Source organism: Amblyomma maculatum, chromosome 1 (assembly GCF_055883805.1).
Source record: "Amblyomma maculatum isolate TAMU_Amacu chromosome 1, ASM5588380v1, whole genome shotgun sequence".
In the NCBI taxonomy this organism is placed as follows: Eukaryota; Metazoa; Arthropoda; class Arachnida; order Ixodida; family Ixodidae; genus Amblyomma; species Amblyomma maculatum.
The window spans coordinates 9,557,909-9,568,217 of NC_139344.1; the positions used below are offsets into that span (position 1 = coordinate 9,557,909).

At 47.5% G+C, this 10,309-nt stretch overlaps 1 pseudogene; it reads right to left on the reverse strand.

Annotated features, from left to right (window-relative positions):
* Positions 1 to 571: 571 nt before the first annotated feature.
* LOC146201623 (uncharacterized) lies at positions 572 to 8,922 on the reverse strand (annotated as a pseudogene).
* Between the last annotated feature and the right edge of the window lie 1,387 nt (positions 8,923 to 10,309).

The window sequence follows — 10,309 nt, forward strand, 5'->3', positions numbered from 1 at the left end:
GTTGCGGGATTCACAGCTCCCAGAGACAAGAATGCAGTCCGGTCATTTTTGGGTTTCTGTTCCTTTCACCGTCGTTTCATTAAAACTTCGCTCAGCTCGCTAGCCCTCCCACGCTCCTAACCCGGGATGATGCAGCATTTTCCTGGGGCAGCGAACACAGACAACTTCCGTCGAGCTAAGGCGCCGTCTCCAAGCTCCCCCAATACTGGCACATTGCGACGACGATGCTGACACGGAGGTGCGCACTGATGCAAGCAACGGCAGACTTCAAGCCTTCCATATTTCAATATTCAAGCCTTTTGTTTCGAATAGAAGCCTCGTGACATAGTCATGCAGTATATTGTCGGTTTAAATTCTAGGAGGGAGTATTAGAATAAGGGGAGCCAAGAAAAAAAATTCCGCGCTCCGGCGCAAAGCACGGGCCGACCGGAAAGTTTCAGAATAGGGGTTCTCCCGATGCAGCGGAGCCACTTCGATTGCAGCACCCCTACGGTAAACCATTAAAAAGCGTGCAAGTATATAGCAGGTAACGAGTCTATTTTATTGAATAAAATGGAATATTATTGTACGAAATAATTTAAAAGCCCCAAGGGTACAAACCATGGGCGGGGGGAACTTTCCCCATGTCACAGCTTTTGGATCATACCAGTTGGGAAACTCCGCTTTAAAAAGTGACCGGGTTTAATGCGCATTTTTTGGTTGTCTATGAACTGTCGCGCCATCTAGAAGAGGTCAAAAGAAGCCTGCTGTTATTGCCGTCATTGATTTCTGGAAACTATTCTTTCTCTTTCCTTTTTTGCACATTAATTACCTGTAGAACTGTTATCTCCAAGACTTTTTTGCTGCTGCAAATCTTGAACATATTTTATTTTCCTGGTGATGCCGCATTTATGAAGAATCTGAAAGTTTCCAATTCAGACACTGTTCCCTTTATTGCCGCGAGTGCCGCCCCTATTCGTAAACACCAAATTTTGAACAATAAATACCGCCGTTTTTAATACATGAGTCATATGGTAGGTTTCTAAACTGGTATATACGTAGCGCCATCATTATCAAACCCATCACTGTGACCAGCATAGTTGTTTCTCATGAAGTAAAAAATAAGCAAGGTTTGACTGGAGTTCTACAAACAGCAGTAGGTAACGCAATTTAAAAACCTTTTAAGCAGTTTTACAAGTTTTGAAACACTTTTCAGACATTGTTTGGGAAATAAGGAATTTAGATAGGATTTAGATAGGACAACTGTGAACCATGTTCCCGAGTAGACGCTCCTTGAGTTTCTGTTTGGCAAATTGGCAAATTTACAAATTTCTTAAAACTACACGCTTCACACACTATGATACATATATACAGAAAAAAAAAGTGCTCGAAGCACACACTGGCGGTGCCTGCTTAGGTGTATCGTAATCACAACCGCAACCAAAGCGCGCGGCATACGATACCCAGAAGCATGTGCAAACGATCTCCTGAAGCAAAAGACATCCCACACGATATTGCGGAATTGGAACTGGATGCCTACACACATGAGGTGCCCCACACGGCTAGTTTTTAGTCTTTCCGAAAGTCCTGTGCTTCTGGTCCAGAGCTTACTTCGAGCTGCCGCCGGGTGAAGTAAGTCAGGCCGCTACGGCTCGGCCTAGGTGCGTTTAGTGCGCTGACTCGGATAGGCTTCAGGGGAATGGAGAGATCCAGCGAATCCTCAAAGTCCAATGGCTTACTCGCGCACTGTCTCTCTGCTTCGGATAAGGGGTCGAACTCATTGCAGATCATCTCAATGTTGGACTGCGGACCAGACTTGGCCTCCTCTTCCCGGTCGTCCTCGAGATTTATGAGGCGTACAGCGTCGCTCGGCATCACTGCAGCTCCGAGGCGCCGATTTTGCCAAAATGGGCCGAACGTCTTCTGCGTCTGGGGTGGTTGCGGCTCGCTGAAAGACGTGCGCTTCTCGTGCATGGGATCAACTAGCTCGTAGGCCATGGCTTCGTTGCTGAAGCCAGCTTCTTCAAGAGAGTTCTCTGCGAGCGAGTTGAGCCTGAAATCAGTAGCGTAGGCGCCCCTGCGCGACAGCAAGGGGCTGTGTTTTGCCTGATTAAGCAGCATTGGAGGCAGGCTCTGCATCTTGCTGCTGGAGTCGTCGAAAGGAAAGTTCCCGAGAGAGGATCGCGACGAGGCCGGATTAACGGGGCGAAAAAAGCGGTTGCCGCCAGGCTGCAGATCCTCGTCTCGCTGACAAGCTCTCTGGTCTTCGGGGTTGTCCAGCGCCCATACAGTCAACTCCAACTCCTTATACTTTGCCTGCAAGATTGCCATGTCTCTTTGGTACCTCCTCACCGCGTGCAGATTCTGTTCGCGCTCCTGGATTAAGTGCTGGATGTCGGTTCGCATAGAAGCTTCGGTTGTCTTCCACTCGGAGAGCTTACTGAACCAATGTTGCTCGACCTCATTCGCCTTTTCTCGGAGCGCCTGGTTCTCCAAGGTGTGGAGCATGAGCAGCTTTTTTAGCTCCAGCAGGTTGGACTCCTTGAGAATGGTGGAGACCTTTGCCTTGCCTTCCTCCGACGTTATGCCGTTGGCGCATTCGCTGGCCAGCTTCTGGGCGCCCAGGCTATGCAGGCTCGTCGACGGCCACGCCTCGGCCGCCTCCGGCTTGGCAAGCGGCAGCGAGCTGGGGCATCCACGCACTTACTGCATGTGCAGGCTGTGCACCTTCTTCTCGAGCTTTTTCCTCTCGGTGAGCGAGGCCTGCAGCTTCTCCTCGCAAGCGACCTTCTCGCCCTCCATGCGGTTAATGGTGGTCTGAAGTTGGCGCACTACCTTGCGGTGTTTGGTTCGTTCGACCTCGATCTCGTTCAGCCGGGCCTGGAGTTCCTTCTTGTGGAACTCGAGCACCTCGCTGCGGCTGTTGCTCCTCTGCACAGAGTCCCAGCCCGTGGCCTTCTCCATTTGGCGGACGCGCTCTTTGAGTTGCACGCTGAGCTCGTCGATGATTTCCAGCAGCGCGAGCAGCTCGTCCTTGGGGGCGAGCGTGGACACGCGCGAGCCGTGATCGCGGCAGTCAGAATCCAGTCCGCTGTCCTGCTTGTCGCTCTCCAAGATAGCGGAGGCGGTATCCCCTTTGGAAGAAAGACTAGCTACTGTAGTAGGCTTGGCGGCGACGCCCTGACCGGGCTCGCCGGTACCGACACCTGCGCTTTTGGCTCTGACTCGGCCGCACACCGCTGTCATCAATGTTCCGTCTTTGTGTCGCCGGGGCTTGGCATTCACAGTCCGCGAGTTTGACTCGCCCCGCCCAAGGGCGCACGGGAATCGCTTCGACACGCGGACGCAGGCTTGGGAGGCTCCTTGATGGTGGATAACAACCTGACCTGGGGTGGCCGTTCCGAGCCACTTTGCATCGTCTGCTGGATGTCTTGAATTGCGAAGATGTCATTCCGGAATCCTTCTAGCGCTTGGACTCTGTCCTGCAGTTCCTGTTGAGCGAATAAAAAAATTATAATAAGAACGAGGGAAAATAGCTTTTATGAAATGTGAAACATAGCAAGTGGTCGTCTGGCTCGAAAATTCAAAAGTAATACGCATATGCTAATAGGTTCCTGCGGTACGAACCGGTTGCTTTAGATAATGCGCAGCAACTACCACAGAAACTTGAAACTATACTAGTAGTTGTAGTACAAGTAGTAGTAGTAGTAGTAGTAGTAGTAAAAGTAGTAGTAGTACAAGTAGTAGTAGTAGTAGTAGTAGTAGTAGTAGTAGTAGTAGTAGTAGTAGTAGTAGTAGTAGTAGTAGTAGTAGTAGTAGTAGTAGTAGTAGTAGTAGTAGTAGTAGTAGTAGTAGTAGTAGTAGTAGTAGTAGTATAAAAAGCTTATACGGCCAAAATTTACAGGCCGAGCATGCCGACAGTCTGAACGAATAGTCGACGCTGCTTTTCCCTTCAGGGCCAAGGCAGGCAGGCTGTGATAGGAAGGGAGAGACACAAATAGGACCCGAATGCTGAGCACCCGGGCAGTAGAATAGGAAGTGGGACATTTCGCGTACGTTGAGGGGCAGTTGGGAGAGTTACAGATAGCGATAAAGGAAAAGGCGGAAAATCACTGCCCAATGGTACCGCCGCAGAAGTTGCCAAATTTTTTGTCGAACAAATTCTCTTGCGACACGGCGCCCCAGAAGTGCTTATCACGGACAGGGGAACGGCGTTTACGGCAGAGTTGACGCAAGCCATCTTGGAATACAGTCATACAAGCCATCGACGAACAACTGCTTACCATCCCCAGACCAATGGCCTTACGGAGCGCCTGAACAAAACGATCGCGGACATGATCGAAATGTACGTCGACGCTGAACACAAGACCTTGGACGCCGTCTTTCCGTACGTGATCTTCGCGTATAACACGGCGGTCCAAGAGACGACCAGAGCGACCCCTTTCAAGCTTGTGTATGGCAAGGAGCCCACGACGACGCTGGACGAAATGCTGCCGCAAGTAACCAACGAGGACAACTTTGATGTCGCCGCCTACCTGCAGCGTGCAGAGGAAGCCCGACGACTCGTACGGCTGCGGATTAAAGACCAACAGCGCACCAACAGCCGATGATACAACTTACGACGACTCCACGGAGAGTACAATCCAGGAGACCAAGTGTGGGTTTGGACACCAATTCGCTGTCGCTGACTAAGTGAAAAGTTGTTGCGTCGATATTTTGGGCCGTACGAAATCATTCGCCGCGTCGGACCACTGGACTATGAAGTCATTCCCGACGGAACGTCACCACCACAACGACGACGCCCAGAAATTGTGCATGTTGTTCGTCTGAAGCCTTATTACGCGCGTTAATGAATCCGTGGCATTTAAACATTGTAATGTTTCTATTTAGGTTGCTATATTTATTTTGGAACATCGAGGCGATGTTTTTTTAAGGAGGGAGTAATGTCGCGAAACCTTCAAAACTGTATTTGTTGTTTTTTTAACAGCCGCTGGCATGCGGCCTTATCACTGTGATCCTGGTACACGCATCAATTCTGTATCCCGTGTTTGTTCATGCTCGCTGTTGCGATATGACGCGATCATTTTCTTTGTCGCGAAAGATACGCCGAGATCTGTCTCGAAGATTGCGATCACTTGCGTATGTTTCTACAGTGTTCCAGGTTGTGCTAGTAGCAGTTTGCGACGTTATTTTGATTGTTCTGACAGCCTTTAAATTGAGCGTTGACGAGTATGACGAGCATTGTTTGTTCGACGATGGACGAGCACGTTTATTGCTATCACCGCTGCCGAGTCGCGTAGTTCTTTTGCGGGCGCAAGTCGCCCAATAAAGAATTTCTTCAGTGCAATCACCGACCCTTCATTATGTAATCGGCCTTGTCACCACCACGTGACACTATAATAACTCATATGACATTAGACATGACATGGCATTTTATACCACTTGTCATTACATACACATTCATGACTTCCAGTCACATCGTAAAGTGACGTACGTCATATTACACGTTACATTTTTGTTGCATTTTCTGCTACCACGTTTAGCGAACACGTTTTCGCAAACATAGCCAATTAAGGCTTTCTCCTTAATAATGCAGGGAAGCTAAATATAACTACTGATTCAATGAACTTGGTGTGCTGTTTACAAATCGTTTTTGTGGCAACCATGGTTTCGAGTTGGATGTTCATGGGAGAATAAAAATTAAAAAAAAAAATGACCTGAAATCGCACGTAGTATTATGTTTGAACTTAACGGCATATATTGCGTGCCGGCAGTGCCGCACCTGGAACCAGCAAATTCACTTCGCCGAAGCCTGAAATGAAAGCACCTGCGAGCAAGTCACAAACAAGAACGAATGTCAAAACACACCTTTCACTCCATGTCGCATCACGTTTAGCATCTGACTTTTTGGCGAGGCCATCCCCTTTCGTATGCTGGGGCCGATCTGAAACAAGGCAGGGACGGAGTGCGTGAAGAAATCGAGAAGGTCACAGGAGGAGTGATGGCGTGCTGGAAGGGGTCACTGCAACAGTGCCGGTGCATTCCGACTCAGATTGTGGGAAAATACGGAAGGTTAGCACGGCGAGCGCCCTTCCCAAGAGGCGGCACAGATAGCTAGATAGGAGATAGTAAATCGGATAAGCCGCTCTTATGTATCCTTTCCATTTGGATATATCATTGCTGGAAGCAATACAGCGCGACATTTTGCTGCCGTCCTCGGGCGTATTGTCAGCACCGCCAGCGGCCGGGGAGCAGGTTGGAAGACGTTTGTTAGACGCTTCTCGACATACACGAACTTTGTGTAATGACTGGAGGAGTAGGTCACCTAGGTGGCTAGTGAAGAGCTGGAGTTGCAAACAATTTAAACAAGCAATCACTCTTACTTCGCTATTTCCTTGTAGCTTTAGAAGCCGGCAAGTCTATCTGGTATATGGGACAAATGAAACGGGATTGAAGCAGTTAGAATGCGGATACAAATCAGAAGGTTTCAGTTCAGGGTAACTAAACAGGGCTAATTATCAGTTTGGAAGGGGGATATCCTCTCTTCCAAAATGGCAATGAAACCTGCTTGTATCTCTCAACCTTCAGCTATTATTCGTACGTCCTTGGGTTCGCACGTAATTTGTGTCTTTGTAATTCGCTTTTTTTTTTCTTGAATCAAGACTGATAAATCTGAGACATTACGGTGCAGTGCAAGTGTCTGGAAGGTGGCGTTCAGTGAACATTTTAACGGCCTGATCTCACTGCACTGGTGAAGCTGGGGGGGGGGGGGGGGGTGAAGAAAACAGCGTGAGCAAATTAGCGAGTAAGTAATACAGGCTATTTTCAGTCTGTTGCACCAAGAAGCTTTTCGTAATATAAAAAAAGAACTACATAATTTATTTTCGTCCCGTAGTTTAAACAAAGCAGGTGCGCACGAGTGTTCAACGAAGAGACATTATAATGCGGGGAAACCTGCCTATATTTCAGCGACCAAGCTAGAATGCTTCGGACTGGTAGGGAAAGAGGTGAAAAATTAAAAACATCTCCTCTACTGGTCGCTGCGATAGTAACGTTGACAGAGTGTAGTTGAGTCTAATTGGAGTAGACTCCCCGCACCACTAATGTATCGCGGGTAGTAACGTTGACAGTCGGGATACTTGAGATCCTGAAAATGGTGTAATGCAAATGACAAAGATAAAATTGTTAACGCCGAGCCATGGGCAGTGTATTTAGCCGACTGCCGTATTACCTGAGAAGCGTTACCTTTTAAATGTCACTGCAGTGGTGCCGTTACCTATCGAATCCACAAGGCTATAGCCACACCAGTGGCTTTCAGCAACCTCAATCTTTTACAAACCAAGAAAGATGTGACGGACCGACAAGACCAATCATTCTTGGTGAGGGGGAGGAGCAGGAGGAAGAGAGAAAACATAGAAATGCTCACTAGTGTCCTTAAATTTTGAAGCTTTATTTTGTCATCTCTCGATGTTTGGAGAATCCCGCGTATGTTTTAAGCCACTATTCAGGAAGCATTGAAAATAATGAAGAAGAGAAAAGCAGCTGACGAGGGTCAGGTAACTCCATAGTTGTTGGAGGACAGCGGAGAGATCATGATAGAATAACTGGCCACACGGTATGCGCAATGCCTCACGCCCTCGAGACTACCGGAATCTTAGAAGGACGCTAATGTTATCTTAAGCCATAAGAAAGGGGACGTGAAGGACTCGGGAAGAAATTACAGATCGATAACTTTACTATTCGTTACGTACAAGGTATTTCCGAAGGTAATCGCGTTTAGAATCAGGGCAACCTTAGACCAAAGGATCAGGGAGGCTTTCGTAAAGGCTACTCTGAAGTCGATCTTATCCACACTATCAACCAGGTGATGGTGAGGCACTAAATATAGCCAAGACCTATGGAAAGCATGCACAGATTACGAGAAAGTATTTGACTTCGTCGAAAGCTCAGCTGTCATGAGGACATTGCGAAATCGGGGTGTTGGTGAGTTACTGGAATATATCTACAGTGGCTGCAAAGCAACATCGTCTTCCGTAAAGAAAGTAATAATATTCCCACCAGCACAGGTGTTAGGCAATGAGACACAATTTCTGCCGTGTTATTCATCGCATGCCTACAGGAATAGTATTAAAAAATCTGGATTGGTAATCGTTAGGTATAATGGTTGATGGAGAACACCTCGGTAGTCTGTATTGTGCTGATTGCATTGCCTTGCTAAAAAAAAAAAAAACTAAGACGCCGAACACCAAAGAAATATGAGGGACCTGGACATGCAAGGTAGAACGGTGTGCCTAAATATTAATATAAAGAAGGCTAAAGAACTCCTCAATAGATTCGGAAAAGGAGAACAGAATGGTTAGCGAGTCACTAGCAGTGGAAAGAGAATAAGCCTATGTAGGGTATGTTAACGACACTAGACTGATAACGTTGGGGCAGGCAGTGTTCGCCATTCCAGACAGCAAAATGAAAATAACTAGAATCAGATTGGGATAAAGCGCAATTGACAAGCACTCCGAGATCATGAATGACTGGTTACCAGTATCCCTCAAGAGGAAAGTATTTAATAGCTGTATCTTACTCGTACTCACCTGTGGGGCAAAAACTTGGAGGCTAACGAAAATGGTTCAACCTAAATTGGGGACAACGCAGAGAGCTATAGAACGAAAAATGTTAGGTGTTACGTTAAGAGATGGGAAGCGGGTAGAGTGGGTCAGGGTATAAATGCGAAATAATGATGCTGTAGTTGAAATTAAGGAAAAGAAGAGGCGTGGGCAAGACATCCAGTGCGAAAGCAACATAACCGTTGGTTACTAAGAGTAACAGATTGAATTCCAAGGTAAGGCAAGCGTAGCAGACAGTCACAGAAATAAGGTGGGCGTATGAGGTTAAGAAATTTGCGAGCATCAATTGGATGCAGCTGACACAGGACCGGATTACCTTCATGGGGAGATATGGGAGAGCCATTCCCAGCAGTGGGTATAGTCAGGCTGATGATAATGACGATGACGATGACTCTAAGCCAATACCCTTTTTTAGTGTCGACAACAACAACAACAACCAAATATTGTGGACTTTTCTGATCGCATGTGTGACTTCATCCGGTGCAGTAAAAACGACCTGCGCTGAATCGCACCGGCCGTGATGAAAGCGAGCTTGCTGCTCAGGGTTTGTTTGGGACATGATATTGAAAACAATGACTAGACATAATTATTTCATGCAAATGACATATGAACAGTAAGTTATCGCAAATATTCTTTCTGCATCTGTTTCGCTCACATGGGCAATGAAATGATTGTTATCGGCATTGAGGGCAAAAGAGGATAGCCTGGATGCATATATACAAATGCTTCAAAAATTAGCATAGCCCTATTTATGATTTCATTTTTTGACGACGGATACACTAAACCTTATTACACCCTTAAATGTGTAATGCTTTTCGCGGGCTAACACCTATGGGTAGGGCAGCCCTGCTTCACTGTCAAACATCCTTCGTTACGCAAATGTCATTTGTTGGGCGTCGAAAAGCGGATGTTGTGTTCTGTTGAGGCCACAGCGCGCGGCTGGCCTCACAGTGCTCAGGACACTGCTGCGGCGGACTGTTAATTGCGGTTTTATTCTTTAGAACGCTAAAAAGCAATGCCAATATTGCCGCGAAACCTTCATAACTGTATTTGTTGTTTTTCAACAGTCGCCGGCATACAGGCTTATCACTCTGATTCTGGATCGCGTATCAGTTCCGTAATCTTTGTTTGTTAATGCTCGATGTCGCGAGTCACACCTTTATCAGTTTCGTTGTAGCGCAAGATGCACCGAGATCTATCTCGAAGATTCCGGCCACTCGTGTGTCTTTCCACAATGTTCCAGCCCGTGCTGGTAGCTGTTGGTGACGTTATCTAGATTGTTCTGTGCAGCCTTTAAATTGAGCGTTGACGAGTGTGACGAGCATTCTTTGTTCGACGGTCGACCAATACGTTTGCTGCTATCGCCGCCGCCGAGTTACTTAGTTCTTTTGTGGGCGCAAGCCTAATAAAGAGTTAATTTTCGTACCATCAAGCCTGAGTCTTTATTTGTGTCATCGACCCTGGTCACCACCACGTGACATCTGGTGGAAATGCTGCCATTGACTTTTCAAGCGAAGACCGCAGCCTTATTCCTGTCGCCCTGGAAAACCAACCTACAGGTCACCGAGCCAGCCGCCGACTCCAAGGCCTACAACCCGAACACGGTCTGCTGCCTGACCCCATTCGATCTCGGAAGGCATCGACGGTGACAATGGCCCAGCCTACAGCACCGATTGTTTTCTTCCAGCCCCGTGAGCCCCCCTGCTTCC